The 24,060-nt window shown below is 37.4% G+C and overlaps 1 protein-coding gene across 2 annotated transcripts in view; it reads right to left on the minus strand.

The window, feature by feature from the left end:
* LOC131689575 (diuretic hormone receptor-like) overlaps positions 1 to 21,977 on the minus strand; it is a 112,559-nt gene extending 90,582 nt beyond the window's left edge. For both annotated transcript variants that reach the window (XM_058974766.1, XM_058974765.1), the window contains exon 1: positions 21,356 to 21,977. The gene's annotated coding sequence lies outside the window, so the exon portion shown is untranslated. The remainder of the gene's footprint in view (positions 1 to 21,355) is intronic.
* Positions 21,978 to 24,060: the final 2,083 nt, after the last annotated feature.

The following is a 24,060-nucleotide window of genomic DNA, read 5'->3' on the forward strand; positions in this document are numbered from 1 at the left end:
GATCACGCAACTTCAAATTTGAAACTGTTCGATGTTTTACATATGGCACAAGTACCTCCAAAGTCATTGAAAAGAACTTTTGGAAAATCAAGATTGAACGTGAAATCTAAAGAGCTAAAATTGGCGTAAAGTCACCCCCACAAGGAGGCTACTTTACGCTAAAATTTTTTTTAACAAAATCATGTTAACTCCTTGATTTATTGTTATGGATTAAGCTCGTTATTTATGTGTGAAAGCAAATGAATGTAGTGCTCGTAAAAATAAAAGGGTGTGTTCAAAAACTGCGTACCACGCATCCAATAACCTTGTTTTAGTGAGTCGATAAGTGAAAAAATGAAATGAAAAAAAGCAAGCCGAGAAAAAAAGCTCTACATGATATACTTGATATTGATGATATTGAGCCTTAAGAATTAGACCACCTTGTTTTAGTATTTTTCTAAAAGTAGTTTTAATTGTGTTACGGAGTGCAAAGGCTTTTCCAACAGAAACGTTTTAATGGTCAGGTGAGTTCATCCATCTTTTATGACATATCCATTTATAATATGACGAATTTCGCGCCAACTCGAACAAATATTGGCAGCACCCTCTCAGATTTTAATGAAACTTTCTATACATGAGAAATTTGTCACAAAACGCCACTTTGCATACTTTGTTTTTCCAAAAATGATCTAGACAAGCTTTTGAGAGGGTCAAACTTTTTTAACCAATTTTTTTCAAATGGCTATTGTCTAAAAATGATAAATCCTACAAAAAATGTTGTAGGAGTTATTTTCGCAAAATTAGTCAATAGTTACCACTTCCAAGAGAAAAAGTTATTTGAAACAAACTTTTCCTTGTCCAAACTGATTTTTTAGTGTATTTTTATCGAAAACTAAACCAATGAAAGTCATAATCATCTCAGAATCCAATAAAACTGAGTTTGTCAAAAGATATTGTCCTATTTAGCAATTAAGGGTGTTTATACGCGATTAAAGAGTTTTTAAACTATATGGGGTTGGCTCGATCGGTAGTTACCGAAGAAGCTGGTTTCATTCCAGTAAAGCACATTCAGAATTTAAGCTGGCTTGAGGTTTCTGTCAGAATTTCGAATCAAATAAAACAACCGATCGCGGCTCATTGCTTCATTTAAAACTGATTGTGGCTGGTTTGACTAGGATTTAATAGTATTTACAGGTATGTTCCGTTGGGATCATTTTAGATGTTTTAATGCATTTTTTCAAATTTCCCCTTTAGTCGTTATAACACCTCGTACACTATTTTTGAACTTTATAACCTTGAATGTCATGTGCGTCATGATATCCAAAGCCATTGTTTAATATTGTGGTTGTAGTTGAAAACTGGAAAATCCAACCAGACACAATCGTTCTTTTGTTTTTAGCAATGGAACACACTACTCCCGACGTCGTGAATTAGCATTGAACAAAAGAGAAAAAAATTGTCGCTGATAGGATTTTCCAGTTTTCAACTGTAACGATAATATTTTAACTGCACAAAAGATAGACAGATTAATGAATAGGGGAATCGGAGGCAAGTCCGACATCGTGGGTAAGCCCGACACCCCATAACTTTTCCCAGATATCAAATTTTAAATCATACAGTAATAACAGGATATCATTAGTACGATTATTTTGAGCATTTCGAGACACATATATGCCATATGGATTCATCCAACGTCACAAAATAAACAAAATATGCGAAAGCAAAGTTGATGCGCACTTGGATGTTATTTTTAGTTGAAACTTTTTAAGGTTTTAACAGCACAAAAGCTTTGAAAATTACTAGTATTTTGCCGCACATTCCAATCTATTCTGCCGGATTGTTGATCAACAGAGTTCCGAAAAATCATAACACGAACCGGATAGCTCACTACAAAAGGGTATGTTACTTCTAAGTGAATGAATCTTAGTTACAGGGGATATATTCTTCTTGCAGAACGGATCTTACTTCTTAGAATGGCTTCACAAGCGGTAATAAAGCTAGAAAAGATTAATCGGGAAAACCAAGTGTTGAACATTATTTATTCACACCACACATTCGTATGCTTTTTCTCTTGCTACACGATGATATTCCAGAAAGCATGCATTTGAATCACACATACTCATATACACATAATTACACTTTATCACACATACACAACGCATTTTTAATGAAAAAATTGGACAAAAAGAAAGCTAACAAGGGTGTCGCTCTTGCCACTTCTGGGTGTCGGTCTTACCCGCAGCGTTTTTAAAATGTTATTTTTCTCCTTTTGGCAACCAATAATTTTTAATTAATCCAATTTTTTGAAACACTGAAAAAATTATATCTTGTTAAGAACCATCTAAATAAGGATTATGCACAGAATATACAATTTTTGGAGCTTCGTGGTATTTTAGAAAAATGTTTGCGCGTAGGGTGTCGGACTTGCCCCCGGTTCCCCTACTGAAATAGTAAAAATTACTTCAACATGATGCAGAAGAAATAAAGTCAGTAACTTGTAGGTCACGCTAGCCGTTAAACGATAAGCTTGCGTATGTAAAAATTAAAAATCCTGCATCTTGAGCTATTTTACCTTTGCACTTCTACCCATATATTACCTCTACAAAGGATAGAGAACCGATTGAACGATTCAATGATTGGATATGATGATTGAATCAAGATTAGACTCATCGAGTGGCTCGCAAACCAAAACAATAATATTCCAATCTGATTCACTCACATCCAAACATCATTCTTAGAAAATATTGAGAGAATGAGAGGCTCTCCGACCTAGAACGAACGGGAGTCAATTGAGTGCCGCACAGCTGCTATCGCTGATGAGCTTTGCGACAAGCTCAGTGTATACTTCCTGGCGTTTACTTCGTGAGACAAACACAACCGTTGGTAGCATGAGATGTATCAGAAGATGAATACAGATGAATGAATTTCGAATGTATTTTTCCCATACCTGCAAGTGTCTAAGCTCCGCAAATTTGTTCATAGATGGCGTTAGTAAGCATACTTATCATCAGGGTGGCCAACCCTACGGATTTTCTTGTAGATCTACGGATTTACGTCCTTTCTACGGATCTACGAATTAACTCGTGAAATCTACGGAATTTTCAAAATTTCTTCAGAATTCTACGGAAGTTTAGTAAAAATAATACATATTTGATTTTTTCAATCACTTTTCATCTCATGACATCAAATCATCGTACATGTTTTGGATTCCGAAACCAATCGAACCGTAATCGGTTAATGCATTTGAGTAGGAATAGACAAGAATTTATATGAAAGTTTGTTCATTTGGAGTACAGAGCAACGCAAATTCCTATAATGGACAAATAAGGCTTTCTCTCATGAACGCAAATGGGGAATACTATTGGTACCTTTGACCCAATATTAATACTGGGTTGAAAACGTGGATAATTTCTTCAATGATAGACAAATTCATAAAATATTATCAGACCCTATAACTGAACTTCATTATATTTCTGACGTTACTGTGACAGATCACCGATGAACTCAACAGATTATTCGCATCGAGATAGTCTGAAATAGTATTTTAGGATACGTGAAGGTGAAACAAACATTGGGATGTTTTGTGGAACCAGCAAATCTTGTTCAAGTTTGTGCAATTAATGAAACCAACTCCAAAAACTTTGAACATGTTCGAAGAATCTGTTAGGATATCTGTATTGAGTTATCTAGTAATGGCTCTCGATTTTAATAGTTGCTCTTTGGAAGAACCCTATATTTTGGGAATACAACTTGTGAACTTATCATCTGTTTGTGGATTGCAAGGTAGTCCATGATTCAGTGCAATAAAATCACTTGTGGTGCCAAATAATGCGACAAACTGAATAGTTTGGGTTAAAAACAAGCTACATCTTTGGTTATTATACATCGGACTCGTTTACGACGCTTACTGTATTGAAGCTGATCGATGCACTTCCTGATTTGTCGTTGAAGAGTGCTTGAAAGTGCGATGCCAAGCGCTGCTGTGCAAAGGAACGCCAATATCATTAAAAGATCTCGCATGCTTCTTGGTCTCTGGGTAACTTAGACACCATTGGAGTCGACCGTAGAGCAGTGGAAGAGACTTCTGTGCCTTTTAAAAGAGAGGCTACCAATATCGGTCTGAGTATAAATTGTGGCAAAATAAAGTAAATTGTAGTTGATAGAGAACCAGGTCGCCAGCACGGTGTTGGTTCCGAGATAAAAATTGACGTGGCAATAGGTTGGCGACGAGTTCATATATCTTGGAAGACTAGTGACATTAGTGACATGTGATAGCGAATTCAGCCGTGGGATAAAAAGCGGTTTGCGACTGTAAATGGCATCTTCTACGATATTCGTATTCAACTAAAGTTCCGCAGCCTACGGGCACACACAAAACTTGCTCTGTTAAGATATGAGGTGCGGTCGTTGACGGAAATAGTGGGTGAATGGAGAACAGTGAGTATAGTTATGTAAGGTATGCAAACTAGGCTCGATGGAACTATCCAAGTCAGTCTTGGATATCACATACATTTGGGACAACATCAGATATTGTTTCAATCTGGTCTCAACCCCTATTCGGCAGTTTTCACGCCGCCACCCGCGTTACGGCTTAGTAAGGCCCAATTGGTATCGAATGGGGTCAATTAAGGTTGTCTGACGTTTTGTTGATGGTCACATCATTAGCGTTTCTGCATTAGAATCAGCAGACAATCTTAGTTGATTATAGTATTAAGGAATATGTTCAGTAGCCAGTAGAACTCCTTGAGCGTTTCATATACGAGTTCCGTCGGAAATTGAGGATTCGATGAAAGAAATCTCTTCTATGAGACGGTCGACCAACGGCGTCGAAATGCCGGAAGAGATGAGACAGTTCTTACTAAGTAGCACTAACAAACATCTAAATTCAGGAACTGTACGGAATGGCGCTGGGCCTGTGGCCTTCGACTGGCATGGTCCATTCTCATTGATTCGGAAGTCTTCTCGGCTGGTAGGTAGATATGTGCTCCTATTTGCAAGTTGATCAATTCGCTTGGGTTGGGGGACATGTTGACCTTGCTAGTTGTCGACTTTTTTGACTTTGGGTATAAGGCTAGCTCGGGAAAGGAGTGCAGGACTGGCACCTAAGAGATAGTTACTTATTCAGGACTTGATTATTTTACTCAATCAAGCACACCGGCTCTCAGAAATGTTAAGCAGCCCTATCGGGTCGGCGTGGTCTGTTCCAGTCGAACCAGGTGGACAATCGGTTCAAGCAAACTTTATGGGGGACAGTGGATAAATATTTCTTATGTCCTTCATGGGAGGAGATTCTTTTTGTGAAACCCTAAAATATCTTCACTCGTCTAGCCACTCAGCATAATGATAATAGAAAAAAATGAGGTTTCGCCTGGTCCATAAAGTAATGAATACGTATGTTGACTAGAACAGGGATAATCGAATTCTGTTATAAGGTTGATATGAAACCGCACAGTTGTTCTTCCACTATATTAAACAAGCATTTTAGTGTTGCAACATGATAATTCAATCTGATGCAACAACTATTTTAAACAATAATTAATACACACTTGAACAGAAGGAAAAACTGATAGAACAACCGAGGGAATTCAGTATTCGTGGACATTACGGTTTACAGCGCTATTTGATTTACTTAATAGTCGATTCATCCGCTTCAGACCTAGGGGACCCAAGAGGAGATCATGAAGAAGACAGAAGCGGAATCAATGCGAAGTCTTAATTGCATCACAGACGATTTAGTACGCGTTGTTAGGAGCAGGATACCTTGGACTAGACAAAATAGAGGACTTGACGTTACACACTTCAAGACAAACATGTGCAACATTTAGTCCTCCTCCCGAGGACCGCTGTTTACTTGGCAGACAGTTGCTAATTCGTCCGATTTTGCAAATCTTGTCTCACGGGACGGACCGAGATCCCTTAAGATATAAGCTGCAGTCCTATCAGTCCGTTACAAAAAAGAGGTCGTTGACGGAAATTGATTATCAACTGATATGCAAACATGCAAGGCTTATAAAGTACATACAGACAGACTACAGATAACCGGGTATGTAACAAGTTTGCAGGAAAAGAAAACAACTAAAGTTCTGTTCAGTTGTGAACCAGGATGTCATTAGTGCAGATCCCGCACTCGAGAAATAGGTGAGCCTTTTTCGCTCAAAATTGGAACACAACCTTAAGCAAAAATAGTCATGCCAACGAAACGATGATTGGATTTTTTCGAAGTAGTTTTTTTCGAACACACGAGGTAGTTCGACGCGCCGCACAGTGGGACGGAATCAAAAAAGCCGGACATTGAAAACTAAAAGAATAGGAACACTAAAATGGAAGGCAAGCTTATTTTCGCTCAGGTCAAAATTACTATTTGAAACGGACGACTTCTAAATTTGTCCACAATAATTCGGAACGATTCGGATACCAATTTCTACAAATTAAAAATAAAACCAGGCAAGCAAGGGAGCTTCCCGCGAACTCAAAAAACTAGACCTGATTACTGAAGGTTGTCGTAGAAAATATCTGACGATGTGTATGGCCTATTGTTGATAGTGTAATCAATCGTTTTGTCCCCTAGTTGGGTTCTCTATGGATTCGCCCGACAGACCCTAAGTGACAGGGCGGCAAAGACACTTCTACCAGAATTTTTGGAAGCAAACAAACAAATAAATAAATTTTACCGTGCATCAATTTCTTTTGGCTGTGGTCCACTGGGAGGTTGATAACAGTGTCTTATTTTTCTACGGACAGCACCAGCCTAGAGGCCGTGTGATATCCGGCTAGAGTGGACTGGGGTCAAGTAGGTTACTTTTTGGCGAGCACGTGCAATGGTATTTTTGCACTGATTTTGACAAATAAGCACTCGTTTGGAAGGTTGTACAATTTACACTAGTTCAATTTTTGACTATTTGCTTCACCAGACCCTACTGGTTCCTTTTATGGCCATTAGTAATTGTACAAATTTTGGTACCGATCGGTTGAGTCTACGGACCCTGCAAAAATTTCAAAGTTTATTTGGAAATTAGTTTGAAAAATCGGTTAACATTAAAAATAAATTCTTAAAAAATCACCTCATCAATCAATTTATCAGAACATTATATATTTCTAAAGGTGTTCTTTTACTGAACATATTCGTGGAACATTGTAAGTTTGTGAAAAATTCGCTAAAAAAGTTATTAACTAAAGAAGCAACATGACTTCAAAACAAGTGGATTTTATTTTTATTCATAGCAGTATTAAAAAAAAGGAAATTATAACACGAATAATAAATGGAATCCATTGACGTCATTCAAGTAAGAGAATGAGAAAGTGGCAAATGATGTGAAAAATCATGAAACTGCGAAAATGTTGTTGTTTTTCAGGAGCTGCCGGTGGCTTTGTACTTCCAAATGACTTCTTCGGAGTCCTCGTCGTCGCCAGAGTGTGGAATGAAAGTTGTGCATTCTGACCCACGTGGTTGCTTAGCTGTGGGACCACCTCGTTTGCGCTTCTCAGCATTCCATTCTGATTCTTTTTCCTTCTCTTTTTCAATGTTTTTTTTCGATAATCTACTTAAACAACACCTTCAATTATTATTTTTTTAAGTAACTAATAAGTTAAAATTGAATTTGATTATAATTTGTTATCGTCTAGCAGTAGGGGTATTGTACCCAAGTAATTAACTCGGTTTCATTTTGATCCAATACTAATCTAATTAATACAATCGCATGAACGTCCGGCAATAAGATAGTAAACTAGAATACATTTCATCAGTAGCAATTAAGATCTCGAGCAAATAGAACGTGCTTTTTCATACAGCAGGATTCACCACAGTGTTGTGTTTTGTCCGAAATCCACTCAGAAGAACAAAATGTAAAATCCTTCTCGTCGGTCGCTGCTCTCTTTTTTTATTGAATCAAACAATATTCTCAACTCACGCAAAATATCTGACGCGCTTTTATTGATGACGAGCACTTTCCTTTCATATGAGCACGTAATGTTTCGAACGGAACCATGAATTTTTTAGAGGTTGATCGAATACTGGCGTCATCTTGAAAAGCTGCAATTACGTTCTTTATGTCCTCTTCACTCCGTTATGGCGTTTTTCGCACATAATTACGCACAATTTTCCTGTCAGAATAATTCAAATTTACATTATAGTAGTGGGTAGTGATGTCTTTTTTTACTCGATTAAAGCATATAATCGAACAATCTCTAAAATAATCGCAAAATCAATAATCGATTAGAAACTTTCGGCATAATCGAGTAAATCGTTTAGCTAATATCAATTAATCGACAACATAATTCATGAAGGCTGCGCTAACGTTAAATATGAAAATCGCAGAAAAAAATGAAAAGCGCCCTCCAAATTTCAAAATGTAACCAGCGACCTTATTTTTTTTGTTGACAAACTACGATTTTCTACCTAATAGATTATTAATCTTAATCGATTATCTCGGTCGATTAATCGAATCAATTATTCAAGCTCTCGAAAATTATCGAAAATCGATTATTTGCAAAAATCAGACATCACTACTAGTGGGATATAGACACATTCCACGCACTTGTATCGCTTACCTCATGAAAATAAATCCGCTAATATAAGTAAAAGTTGTTGGTGTAGGTTTAAGGCTCCCAAATCATAGATGTATAGAAATTTTTTAAAAGAATTTTATGACGGTTGTCAATGACAACCAGTAATGCATTTAAGACTAATTTTTAATAATTGAACTGTTTTTTCGCACCACACCGCTAGGTTTGTAATAAAATAAATTTGGAATAATCTTGAATGCCATTTTATTGTTTACATATTGAACAAAGATTTTATCTTTGGACGCAGATTTATTGAGTGAATGAATCGCCGATAAAAGGGCGGCAAAATTGACGATTTTGGCGTTGTCCCCTAACGCAAAAATCATTTTTTTTTTCAATTTTTCACGAAAACAAAGCACGCTATCTATGAAATCTTTTCAGAAGCTATTAGTACCCATCAATACCTTTCTAAAAATATATAAAAATCAAGATATATCAAGATCAAAGTACGAAACGTAGCATATCGCGCATTCGAGAAGTGTGTCACGTGAAATTTGAACAATCAGTGGATACTGGTAAGCTTGAAAAAACGATGGAAATCTCACCAGAAGATATATTAATGTCTGTCGTGACATTTATAATGGAGCTTGATTAACGTCACCTGTTCACAATGTGGATCCTGTCGTGAATGAAGCTCGGGGATGGCTAAAAAATGTATAGAATGATTTTTAGAAGACGCCAAAGCTCTTCTAGCGGAAGAAGAAAGCTTTGAAGATGACGGAGAAAACGATTATTGAAAATAGATTTATTTATCTATTTTATAATGAAAATATCGACATTATTAAACACATCCACAACTACACTTTCATTTTTGAAAGGCAAACCATATGCATTGCATGTTATAGGCGAACGTGTTCTGTGCAATTTACAATAAAACATGAAGCTGTTTGTCGCAGTGCGCTTGAATATTTCATTTTATACCACTGCGATGACATATTGTATTGAACATAACACTCGGGGAGAATTGCGTCGACTAAAAATCGGGCCACTATATGAAAGTAAAAAGCTAGTACTTTCAGTATGTTATGATTTTGTTTGCTCCTTTTTGCTCCTTAACAAATTATTTAAGGTGGAAGTTACCCCAAAAAATCGTTAAATTTGGAATATCTTTTTAAATTCAACAGATAGGAAGTGACTATGTTCGGCAAAAATACGTTTTTCGATACCGCAAATAACTTTGTGGAAGATTCCAAGTAGATACGAGAATGTCTAAAAAAGTTATCATGAAAAAACTAATTTTAAGGGGTCTTCCATATGATATGTTCCATAACTTGTAAACTGTTAAAGATAGATATATGGTGTCTTCAGCAATTTCTTTTCTAGTAATATTTGCTACAACTTTGCCGAAGGCACAAAGTCTCTATCTTAATTAGTTCGGAAAATAAATTTCGTATATCACTTATAGGTGAAGTAATCAATGAACGGTACACTCCTGTGGATGCGCAATCATTAGAACAACAACTTCTCCGAACAAACTTTATCTCTAAAGTCAACGGTTTAGACGCTATTAATTTTGAGCACGAAAACGACGTTTTAAAACACTGTGCATTCTACTCTAATATTCACTTTTTGGGCGATTATTAATAAATGCAAGCGTTCATGCTATGAATTTCTTTAACACGGCTCACGACACTAGCTAAATCAACAGCCTTGAAATTATTCAAAGTCATCCAATTACAGCGACATCTTCATTTAGAATTCACTCTGCCTCTAACTGAGATAGCAATGATTAAAATTAAATATCGCAAATCATGATTTGATTTTAAAACTGAAAAATGGTATGACTTTCTCGTGTTCTCAGGAAACCCAGTACATACCTATACACTGCTCGATTTACGGTCTTTGAAGGGCACAAAAACATACATCTATCGCAATTGAAGTCGACCATTCATAGATTTTTTTTGCAAAATCTCTCTCGTTTAACCCAAAAGCAAGCTGGTCGAAAAACAATTTCATCAGCCTTTGATAAAGATCCAGGAAACGTGATTGATTTCAGATTGATAGTACACAAATGATTGAGCAACATTGCACGTAAACGTTCAGGCGGAAAAAAAAACAAACAATTCTCATCAATTACCCTGCCACCGCACAGTCGGCAGTTAACGGGCAGTATCTCGTTCAATCATCAGCCGCGATTCGTTGATGTATCAGACGTCACAACAAATCTCGCCCGGAACGCTGTTCAGCAAAGAACTTGCAACGTAACTCGTGGCCAACGTCAGTTAGTCCTGCGTGAGAACTGAGCGTTTCGCACCGTCCAGCACCGGATCGGTCACCGCTGAGCTGCTGTGGCTGCTGCTGAACGATGATCCAATTTGGTTCACCCACAATCACAGTAGGCAAAGCGCGATCGTAGCTCAACTGACCGCACCAGTACGGTGTGTATCACCTTAACCATTGCGTTATCAGTAAGTGTGAAGTAGCAGATCGCGTTTCGTTCTCCGAACGGAATCTCTGCCCACTTGGCATAATAGCAGATTATTATTGCTATCAGAGTGATAACAGCATTAGACAACTGCTGCTGCTCTCGCATTTCACGTTGCGCCACGACACGAGGAATACTCTCGGAAGAAGACTTCAAAATTGCGGTTTCAAACAATCAACGCACTTTGCCTGCCGTACACTTACAGTCAACGAAGCGAAATGGTCAATTGGTTGGTGAAATTTTATTTTAGAAACTGATGATGACAGCATTACCTTAAGGTGACACAAAACGTAATTCCACCATCGCTTATGTTTTGATACGATTGAGCAAAACACGAAAACAAACCGATGCCCAATCATGCACCTAATCGAAGCAAACACTGGCGTGTTGTGTTAAACTTTTGTTATGATTTTAGGTGCAAATGAAGAATTATAAAAAAAACCGTCCAAGGGGGGAAATGATTTAAACAGATTCAGTTTATAGAAATTGAATAAAAGCTAAAGTCAATGACTGATATTGATTTCAAGTAATCCGAATAACGTTTGATCTCGTACGATGGTGATCTGTTTATTCTCATAGCACTTGAATCCGTCGATTACTTGATGGAAGAAAAGAATAGAGAGGATGCTTATTTGAAAATATGAACACAAAGCAAAATGCGAAATAATTTTGAATTTATGGAAGTCTGTGGAAAATTTTAGTCTGTGTTTCCTGTGATATGATCACGGAAATTTTAGGCAGGTGAATTTAGATGCATTCATCAACCATACGATTATGCTCGCTATCCACTAAATTCAATTTAAAACAATTTTATCGTACCTACAGATACTGCAATCCGCTTCACTCGGATACTTTGCGCTATTAAATAATTTGTCTGGGTTGTGGCACGATATGGAAATGGAATTTCTAATTCCAGAAACGCAAATCACGCAGTCCTCGAAATCAATCGACTTTCGAGATTTCTGTTGCCGAAATAACTCGGTGTAACGTTGTGGTGAAATAACATGTGACACCAACGAACGAAAAGAACCAGATAATTTTGCTGACGGAGGTACTGTGCAAACTACAATGCATAACTTTAAAACCTAGGTGTGGAATTGTTTATGCCCAATAGCAAGTAGCTTCCTTGAACAATAGCCTAACCAAAAACGGTTCCATATTACTTCTTTGTGAGACCCTTAATATATTGCATAAAAGCGAAGCTTATGTTGAACTCGGCCATACAAGTTACAAGTCAGTCAGGATTTTTTTATGTTTTCGTTTATTAAAGTAATATTTGTAAACGGTTAAAGTTGTTGCTGAATTTTGAGCGTGGGTTAAAAATGCTCGAACTCTGTAAATTCTCAAATCCGTAGAGTAAAGTGGGCGATGGTATCTTTACACTGATTTTAACAAAAAGCACTCGTTGGAAAGGTTATACATCTGGCAACGTTTTGGCAATAATGATTAAATGCCTGGCTAAATATTTTTCAAGCTAAACCCAATAAGGCGAATGTACTTTTTTCGATGTTTTTAAAATCTGGTGGTACGGTAGGTCACTATATTCGAGGTACAATGTACACGTCTAGAAAATCAGCGGTTCAACTTTTATTTGAAGAGTATTAATACTGTAGATTATTTAAAAATGAATAATGCAAATAATAAATGCAATCCATTGGCGTAATTCAGGTAAGAAAATGAGAAAGCGTCAAATTATTCGAAAAATGAAACTGAGGAAATGCTGAAAAAACCTGTTTTTTCAGTAGCTGCGTCTGGCTTTGTACTTGTGAATAACTTCTTCGGTGTCCTTGTCGTCGCCAGAATATGGAATTGAAGTTGTGCATTTCGACTCACGTGGTTGCTTAGATGTACGACGAACATGTTTGCGCTTCGGAGTCTGCTATTTTTAAACTCCTTTTCCTTCTCTTTTTCGATCATATTTTTTCGATTATCGACTTCAACAACACCTTAAATTATTATATGGTGAACTCACGCGAAATATCTGGCGCGCTTTCATTGATGACAAACACTATTTTTCACACGAGCACGTAATGTTTTGAACTGAACCTTGAATTTTTTAGAGGCTTGAAACTAAGTTTGTGAAAATCGGTTCAGCCATCTCTGAGAAAATTGTGTGAGTTTAAATGACACACACACACATACGCACGTACGTACACACAGCCATTTGCCGACCTCGACGAACTGAATCGAATGGTATATGACACTCGGCCCTCCGGGCCTCAGTTGAAAAGTCGATTTTTTCAATGATTGCATAGCCTTTCTTTATATGAGAAAGGCAAAAATCATCCCAAGACATTGGTCTGCGACTTGATTTTCTTCGTAATTGTTGTGCGTTGCTCTCATCTGAAACGTTTGGATGGGTATGATAAAAAATTCGTCTTAAGGGTGTTCGATGAAGCTGAATTGGTCCGTTTTTGCAAATACTACTGAATGAGCTGATTTACACTTATCACTGTTTACATAAGAACCTTTTCATTTATTTAGTAATAATAAACATATTCATAAACAATGTTCATTTAATTTACCATACTTGTTATTGCAATAAACGCTACATTGTCATATTCAATACATGAATTCCATTCATTGTATTTTTTCATGAAACAGTATACAGTATACAGTCTTCTTTTTATTTTGTTATTACCATTTTATTTGAACAGCAATAATTTCTATAATAATTTCAACATTTCATTATAATTATTATATGCACTATAATTATTTTGCTTTACCTATTAAAATAATTTATGCTTGGCATGCAGTATATTTTTTGTATATTGGCAAATCGAACACCATAAGCCATTATGTGGAATAATAACATTTCTACTTGAAAAGTGTCAACATGCAGAATATGTATTGCTCATTCAATACATATTCTGCATGTAGACACTTTTCTTGCTCCGTAGGACCCACCTTGATTGTATTGTAGTCGGATGTTCGATTTCAAGTGTTAATGTTGGACCAGGGCTCAATCTTGCTTTTAATATTATATTTGATATATGCATAAGCTTTATAATATTTATAAGTTTAATTCTGTTCCCTCTAAGTATTTCGATGTTTTTGATTTTCACTATTTCAATTAAATGTACTTTTTTGTGATATTTATTTATTTCATTATTTGGGTAGGGAGGGTACATCAGGGCATAATACAAACTGAGCCATGAACTAGTGTACATGGAACTTCTGTCAATAGTCAGAAGGTGAAAATGTCAGCACTGACTTCCTAATTTCTCGTAATTGTGTAGTTAGTCCTATCTATCACGGCACTGTAAGTTTGACGCTCTCTTCTCATACAAACCTTCAAGCAGTGCCTTAACGAGTATTGTAAATTTTAATCGCTATTTAATCGTCTGGATTTTATTTATGAAAGGAAATTCTTTGTCTCTGTGGACCCCAAAGTGCGCATAAAAACTTCTACTTATGGATCAAACACTTTGTGATTAAAATAACTTCTTCGGTGTCCTACTTTTGACTCTACTGTTAAAAACAACTGGAGCCACTGTCGTAGCCCAGAGCCAGTAAAGGCGCTTTATCCTAGGCCTAACAGCCAGGGCAAGGTGTAAATACCTCTGTCCCATCCCAAAGGACTAAAGGGGTGACATTAATCTTCTTAGCAAAGTCACTTCCAACGATTTATCACATCCCATTCAAACGGAAACTGTTGGTACGGTTGTCCTCGTTTCTTCCTTCTTTAACCCTTTCATGCCCAACTTTTTTCTAGTGCAGGTAGAGTTTCAAAACTATTTTTCCTTGAAAACGGTTGGATCAAGAAATACGAAAAGCCTTTTTTCATAAAGATAGGTGCTACCTTCGCAGTGCTAGAAGCTGCTCAACTTTTACCTTCCAATGCTCAATACAATGTTTCTAGAATATCTACAATAGTCCACTTGCGTCCACAGATAGTCAAAATTAATAGGTTTTATCAGTTTTCAATAATATTGTAACATAACGAAGATATATGAAAAATTCATTTTCCGTCATCAACATAAACTGTTCCTGACAACACTGCTCCATCGGAATCCCATCAGACTAATTACAATAACTTCAGTTCTAGAGCTGATCCTTGTAACTTTTAATACTAAAATGATAGGCAATAGTCCCATTTATCAGCCTTACTTGTTTTTGTGGACAAATGTTGCTTCAATCAAAAGTTATTGCTGTTTAAAAACGTTGTTGTCCACAAACAACATGGGCATGAATGGGTTAAAATTTAAAACGATTCTTCAATCAAAGTAATCATTAATTGAATAATTTAATAATCTTGAAACATCTTTAAACCAAACTCTACATAGTAGGCCTGGCCGTTTTAATATTTACGACATATGAAAATATGCTTCAAATATTAGTATTGACAAGAAAAACACCATAAAATAACTGTAGTGTTTTACAGGATGCTTTTCAATACTAGCTATGCAGAATAAAATAGAATAGAATAAAACCTTTTTTTGTTTCATGTACCCCTTTCCGAATATTGATCCTTATGATGTACCCCTTTCTGAAAATTACCATCATTACCCTCTCAGAAAAAAATGATTTTCATTTGGAAAAAAACCAAAATTTTCCAATTAGAAACCTGTTCCAAAACACTCAGTAAGCATCTCAATTCTTGACACACAGAAACAATATATAAAGAAAAAATACCGACGTCAATGTTAGGATAACAAGTTTAAATTTATTCCGCATAATTCACACCTAACAATAGTCTAATTAACCCCTGGGGGTGAATTCACCCCCGGTTGAAAACCACTGAATTAGGATAATTGTTCTTTGGGTTATTCGTCAAAGATCTATGCCATCATAGCAAAAAAAAACTGTATACTGAACTGTGCAGCAAATCTGTTTCCAAGAAGGCTGAAAATGTCACCGAGAAGGCTAACAACCTAAACCTAGCCCCAAACAACAAAAATTACGGCTAGGTGCTGATGAAACTCCATGAATGTGTCTTGGTCGATGATGAAACTTATGCGAAAACCAATTTCAAATAAATCCCTTGGCCAGGGCCGGCGCAAAGCGTGGGTAGTATGGGTAGTACTACCCACTCGAAAATAACCGAGTGGGTAATTACCCACTCGAAATTTTGAACGATTTCAAAAAATTTAGATGTGCAACGCATGTATCACGCACTACACACATTTGAAAACATCGATGTACCGCAATTCCATTTGCATAAACGAACGTGATTTAATGTGAATGTAATGTAAGCATGTGCATTGCGAAAAGGGAAAAAATCCTCACTAATGGACCCCTCACCCTATGCTTTCTACCCACTCGGGCGTAAAGTGTTTCGCCGCCCCTGCCCTTGGCTCGAATTTTACAAGGCTACTGCTCTGCGGTTTCTAGCAGATTTTATTTTATTTTAAATATATTTGACACGGCTCAATGCGTTAGCACAACTGAGCCGTGGATCTTCCGTGTTTTTACAATATGTAAAAATAGAAAAAAAAAATATATATCGCTACAGACTGTTCGTCATGTCTTGTTGACGCATCTTGCTGCTGCGTGTTGAGATCCTCTTCCTTGAAAATATTAGGTGAAATATTAGGTGCGTTATCTGCCGCACCTTGGGGGTCATTCGGTCTGTCTTCTCTCGTGTTTTCGTTTATGTCCATGTCGTCATCGATACTGCATTCATGTTGCTCACGGTCGGATGTTCTTATTTGTTGTTTGTGCTTACGGGTCGCTATTGTAAATCCTTTTTCATCGGTATTTGATTCCTTATTGGTGGTGTTTATTGGTGAAACATTTGCTGTAATCGATGTTACTTCGATGTTGGTAATGACAGTTGGTTTAGTAGTACTGGGTTCGAGCGATGTTGAGCTGGGGTTAGTGAATGCCCGGTCCGCAGTCGTTGGTTTACCAACCGGTTGTGGTTTACCATACGACAACTGTATACCGACGGTCGCATCACGTGGAATTTCCTTAACAGTCTCTGCGCAAGGTTTCCCGTGGTGTAGCGGCTGATCACAATATTGACATGTAGGAATCTGCCCTGGGTAGGTGATTAGTGTTCGTTGAGAATATTCAACACCTTGAGGTGATGTGCATGTGAAAGTCAAGTAAAAGGGAATAGGTTTTGTCGGACGCATTCTCACCACACGAACTCCGTTGCGGAGTGTTGGGAAGAAGTTCCTCCAAGTATCTTCCATAACACTATTCACCTCTCCGTATTTTGACATGATTTTTTTTGATAACAGAGGAATGAGTACGTGGTGCCAGGTCATGTATCGGTATTTCAATACTGTCAACATCTATATACGTTGGGATACTGTATAAAATGTCATTACATTCGACGACGTGCTTCTTGTTGTTTTGGGAAGCGAATGATTCTGCTTGACTAATGTATTTGAACATAATCAGTATCGCATGACGTAAATAATGGAATTGCACCGCATTAACTTTTGCTACGTTGAGCTTCATGTTCACTTTTAACATTTGCTCCACTTCACGAATTGACGGTCTTACCGAACATTTCGAGTAGTCAACAGCAACACAGTTTGCCCGTAACGGGACATACTCTTACTTTGTATTATCACTCATTGTTTGTTCACGTTTCACACACTAGGTAGAAGGAATCAATTTTTGCCTTTGCAAATAGCAGCGGAGCAGTTTCTAGCGTCTGAACTGAGCGAGATGAGAAACCGTACTGTTTCTAGCAGATTGCAGTTTGTCTTCGTGGATAAATTAAAAAATATATGATTTCGCAAAGTAACTGTTCCTGTGGCAACCTGCAGCTGCAGTCCCAATGATGATCCAGTTACGTTATTGTCAGATTTATCTGACAATAACAGCACGAACTTACTTCAATGGTCGACAATGGGTTCACCCCAAAAAAGTCCATCCAGTACATCCCAAAAGAGCTGAATGCACAAAATTGTCCCCAGTTTCGTCCAATTGGGACATATTGAACGATAATGAAGTAGAAACTGAAGATGAAGGCAGTGACATTGGTTGGATGAAGGATTGGTGGAGTTGACTTGCAAAGACCGTGTGTGATTGAAGAAGGTGTGCGCCGGCTGATGGATACCGAGTGCGAGGTTTTATTCCAGCTCACCTTCCAAATAGTGTTGTTTCAATTATTTTCACAAAGTTTTTCGATATTCGGTTAAGAAATACATGTATTTGAAAGTGTCCCATTTTTAAATGATCGAGCCTCTAATACGTAGTGTTTTGATTCTGTCGTTGTGTTTGACGTGTGCCAACTTGAAATCATTTTTAAATACCACTTCGGGTTTGCGATATCGGAAATATTCCTAACAGAAAGTTTATTGCACTGAATTAGAAATGATTATGAAATAGGGTATTTCAGATGTTGTATGAATTAAATTTATGGGTATCAAACAAATATCTGTGTTTATCAATTAAGTGTATACTACAATGTATAGTGACCCAGAATGTAAATTTATCAGGAATTTCATCTTTTTGCTAAAACTACATAATTTAGCCTTGCTATCGTTTTTAGATTGATCTTTTTCGGTGATTATAATAAAAACTCTTACTGTTGACGTTTCAGCTTACTCATTTTAAATTTCAGCTGGGAGAAACAAATTTAAATTAAATTTTTCCTCCAGCGATAGCAAGAGGCGAATGGGGTTAAATTTCTGAAGATGGCTGAAATTAAAAATAAGTAAGCTGAAACGTCAACAGTAAGAGTTTTTATTATAATTACCGAAAAACATCAATCTAAAAACGATAGCATTTACCAACGGTGACCAAAAACAGAAAACATTATTTAGCCTTACAATATGTTTAGGAAAGTTGTTGTGGTTTGCAAGACCCTTCTATTCATTTAAACAGAAGCTAGGATGGCTCTAATTTTAGCAAGATTTGAAATTGAACGGGTTTCTAGTTGGAAAATTTTGGTTTTCACCCAATTGAAAATCATTTTTCTCTGAGAGGGTAATGATGGTAAACAATTTTCAGAAAGGGATACATCGTAAGGATCAATATTCGGAAAGGGGTACATGAAACAAAAAAGGTTGAAAACCACTGGTCTAGGGGACATGAATAAAAATTGTATTCAAAGATGGTGTGATTTATCCAACTATTCGCCAATCTCTAAATACGAATCGTGCTAAGAAATAAGTTTGCAAATTTCGCTATTATTTTGTCACGAAGATGTGCCCCCCCCCTTTCTCATCCAGCTGGAGCCTCCTACGTGTGGTGAATTTTACCCGCGCACACATCGTCCTTTGTGTGTGCAAAACATTGCTGAGATTTTACCAATGTCGGAAAAATACGTTGCGAATTGTATACATGCAGTACATTTTGAGGGTAAAAAAGCCTTGCCACGGGAAAATTGATTTTCCATTAGTAATATTAACTGATTTTCAATACTATGGCATCTAAAATTATCTACGAACTTATGATTATTCATGAGTGTTATTTTAGATTTTTTGGAGAACAGTAAATAACTTCACAATCCAAATTAGTGTTACGACAAATTTTGAGGCTTGGTGCTCCAGCTCAGTTTTTGGGCTAGGGGTTATGCGTGTTAAGCTGCACTAGTTTTTTTATTAAATTTAAATTCTCCACCTCAGCATATAACGTGATATTGGATTACATGCCCCGACCCGATCGGCATCCTTCATTTCATTATGTATCTACTTTGTGAGGTCCCGATAGACGAAAATAATATCGATATAGAAAGAGAAAACCCTAGAGATGGTCGGGTTTTATTTTTTTTTTTTCAAGCCCGAACCTGACCCGAACCCGAGAGCTTGAAAATTGAAAACTCTAAATCCGAGCCGAGCCCGAAATTATAAAAGTTGAACAACCCGAACCCGACCCGAGCCCGATAATTTTAAAATTGAAAAACCCGTACCCGAGAATGAAAAGTTTGCAAAACCCGTACCCGACCCGAACCGAAGAAATTCAAAATTTGAAAACCCGAATCAGAACATTTATAATTTGACAAACCCGATACTAACCCGACTTATTAAAATGGAGAATCAACCAAAGATCCCGAAGATTTTTAATTTTAGGCAATCGAGCTCTATCCGAGGCTCATCTAAGAATGATAGAATCACTTGAAACAGAAGTAGCACCATACGCGTCTAGTAATATCTGCCTATGGTAAAACTAATTACTGGCGTGTGGAATTCGCATTTATATTTAGTATTATAAAAGCCTAATGATGACAGGTTCAAACAACCTTGCCTGTGGTACTTTATAAATATTTCAAATTTTTTATCGAAAACCATTCCTGCAAGAGTTGTTTTGTATGTATTAATTTAAGCTTTGGAAATTGGCAATTCATATTCGAAAGTTTACATGACGTCACCCGCGTTACTGGTTGGTACGGTCAAACTTGTTTCGAAGGGTAGATGATTCTCTGACGCCTTCTTGATATCACATCACTAGTGTTAAGCTGATAGTCTATGATGGGGTATATAATTTTTTATTATTTAGATAGTACATTATGTGCGACAGTAGAGATGCTTCAACATCTCCACTGGAATTCTTGGAACGAATCCAAACTACTACAAATCCACTAATAGCAGGAACAGAACACACCAAATTTTTACGATCAATTCCTTAAAATCGTGGAAAATCATGTATTTTTATTCAGGAAACCGAATCATGCAACGGCGCAACCCAGGACAATCTGACAGAAAGTTCTGGTTTCATATATGTACTACTGATTTGATAGTAGCGCTAGTAAAGCATCACCATTAGAGTGCCATCGTTGTTCATGAAGTTCTACTCGGTTTGATTTGCTGTACGCTGTAGCCGAGTTTCGAGGCGTCGCTTAAGTATTGGCTTCAAAATATGTCAAAAGGGACTGGCCTGTTTTGAATTTCAACCTTCAAACTGATCGCTAGTGTACTTTCCAGTTCTACCGAAAGCACTCCCCAATTCCAGTGACTAATTTCTCTACCATTGTCGCATGCTATTCCGCCAGTGTACTACAGATTTTATAAAAAAGTAAGAACAGCAATTTAAGATTTGAAATTATATATAACGAGAACAACTGCCTAAAATCGTAACATTGCAAAAATAGATTGAAATGGTCAATCAGAAGAAATTTTCATCATCTACCCTACAGAGTAGGGTGAGCAGTAATGGGTTCAGTCATTAAAATATTAAAACATTGTTGCTTGCAATATATTTGTTATCTAACTCACGATAATAAAAAAACGAAAAAACGACGTATCTACGTTAATGGTATTAAATTTGTCTTCTTCTTACCAAGAATTCGTGTCGTATGATTTCAATCAATCGCATAACTTTTGATCTCCGTATAAAAAGGACACCCGTTACAAATCAAAACAAATTGCTTAAAAACGACTATTTCTTTGGAGTCTCATATTTCAGTGTATTCTATGGGGTGGTACATGTAACATTTAGCAACATAAATTAGAAATGAATCTTTTCATATTCTTTGTCTTCGCATACCTTTCAATTACGGTGCTGTTTCCCGAACGACGCTTTCCGGCATTTCTCTGCTGTAACATCAAACGCAGCACCGTAGGTTATTATTACTTCGTGGCAGTACACATATTTTTCTTTGATGTTAATTTTTTGCACTTCCAACCAAAAAAACACCAATCGCTTTCAGCTTCACAACACACACAAGCCACGGCTCCGATCTCCAAAAAATACGAAGGCCAGCCCGTTAATCCAATTATCTCCTCCGGGCAGCGATCCCAAACACAACAACACTATATCTTTGCAATCTGCATGCAAACAAACGCACTCACTTTGTTTGACTGTTTGCCCAGCCGAAGATATCGTTGTCGCATCGCGAGTCTCGAGCTCCCAGGATCGACCGCCACAGCAGCACGCGCCAATCTGTCGTTTAGCGGACAGCGCGCGCGACCGAAATGAACCAACTAATCAACTAATACACGAGCTACTAGGCATACACCCGCACCGCACTAACTGACTGGCTGACTGACTGGCTGGCCTGCTAAGCGATTCTCATCAGTTGGCATTTAGCACTCGTCGGAAGGAAACCCGGGCCGCCGGCCCCGTTCGCTCATTCACGAGACACAGTAGAATATGCAGATTCATCAACGGCCATCTGGCTACTGATAAGAAAAATCAAGCAACGATCTTTGTCTGCCGGCCGCACGGTCACGGATCACATTCACGCAAAGTGTATATAGGAGCTCAGAGCACCATGCATACAGTTGGGAGAGCGAGCAACATCAGGTGTATCTCTATGTATATGAATGGAATTTTACGATGCTTGGCCCATCGCCACAGATCCGGGACCTGTCCTAGCTGACAAGGGGAGACGACGTGTAACTCTTCTTGGAAATATGGTACGGATACGTGTCTTGTAGCAGATCCCCTTGCCAACCGATTCCAACTAGTCAGAGTGGGTGGGTCAATTGTTTGCGGTAAAAGCCGCAAAATGTAATAGAAATAGGAGACCTAAGATCTTGTTTACTCGGTGAACATAACTCGGCAACCGATGTTAGGGACAACTTAGGTAAACATCAATGGATGGTCGGACAAGTGGGTGAACAATCTGCTTATTTAAATAGGTCCGGATGGGATAACCTGTTCAAAACTGTTTGAAAAAACGATGAAAACCAAGTTTGGTTCAGTTCAGAATTCTCCATGGTGTGACTGTATAATACACTTAGAATATATTAATGAAGATATTTACGCGGGACCGGTTTGAATACTAGTTTTTAATATATAGCACGGGTTGTTGCTAGCAAAAATTTGCGCGTGATTTACCCTCTAATCCTCGAATATAGCAATAAAATAACGGCGGGGCCGTTTATCATCGAGATAATTAAACAGTTTTTGAAAAAATAGCTCTCGAGTTCAGCATGGCCTACTGTCAAATCGTATGAGAAGTGAAGTAAATGAAGACGAAACCGTTCGATGATACAAAGCAGTGAATGAAGATAAGCGACACCTCATAATTATAAACCAGCTGTCATTTCCAGCGAAGCTGGTCACCACCATCGCATCGTTTTAATTCTGAGAGTTTAGGATTTCAGTGCTTTTAGTTAGTTACATTATGCTATCATATATGTATCGAAATAGCTTACACGAAGGTTCGGTACAATGTCCCAGTATTATCTTGCCACTCACAGCTCGAAAATCGAGTCCCATTAATCTGCAGCTCAGGTTCTTCCTATAGCGAATGTTATCCAATGTACTTAAGCTGTCAGCAACAGGAAGCAAACCTTCATCGTGGCGAACTTGACCTAACGCTGCCTGAAGTCAATCAATTAGTACAAGTACTCATACTTTGTTGGAAACTCCGACAGAAAAATTCAAACCGTTCCCATTTCAAACAATAATGGGAAAAAACGCCTTCCAAATAATCAACCACCAGTTGCGCAAAAATAAGTAAGCCTGAAGCTTCACACAGATTCCGTATTTAATTTAAAGCTTGTTGAGGGGAAATCAACATTTTTTAAAGATTTATCCAGCAAAAGCTACCGACATTGTTATTAATTTTCCGGAATGCCTCGGGGACATGTTGACCCAGTTATCGCTTGTTGTTTTGCTACAAACCTCGCTCGGATAAATGTTGAATTATCCTGTTTGCCGTAGGTACGAGCTACCCTCTGTCTGTTTAACTACACACAAACTGCTTGATGCCAATTTTAAATTTTCCGGTTTTTATTTTCCGCTGCCGCCAGCCAGTCAAGCGATGCGAAAGATGAAAGCTCAAATCATGTGTCAATAATAAAATAAAGAAAAACATTAGGCTTTGAAAGATGTTGCAGGAGTCGAGTTTTTTGGCTTCTGGCGTTTCGATTTTTTATACCGCGAAAAAGGTAAAACCCAAAAATAAAAACCGAATCGAGTATCGTTCTATATATTTCCATTATTCAAATGACGACCTCAGGCTGATTTTTTGATCTTTGCATGATGTGTATCTTCCCGTCAATGGAGCACAAAAAAATGAATCGGGGCACCAGCAAAAAATGGACAGATGATTCTGGAGGAGTTCTTTCTTTGTCCGGTGTTGTATACATAAAATTAGTAAGTTTGGTAACGGTATTTAAACTTGCCTCATTCATAAAATTGTTAGAGTAATTACGACTCGTCAATTAAAGCCAAGAAAAAATGAATCGAATAATTTATTTAGAATTAAAATCGCTTACGACAATTACCGGAATTTGAGT

This window comes from Topomyia yanbarensis, chromosome 3 (assembly GCF_030247195.1).
Source record: "Topomyia yanbarensis strain Yona2022 chromosome 3, ASM3024719v1, whole genome shotgun sequence".
In the NCBI taxonomy this organism is placed as follows: Eukaryota; Metazoa; Arthropoda; class Insecta; order Diptera; family Culicidae; genus Topomyia; species Topomyia yanbarensis.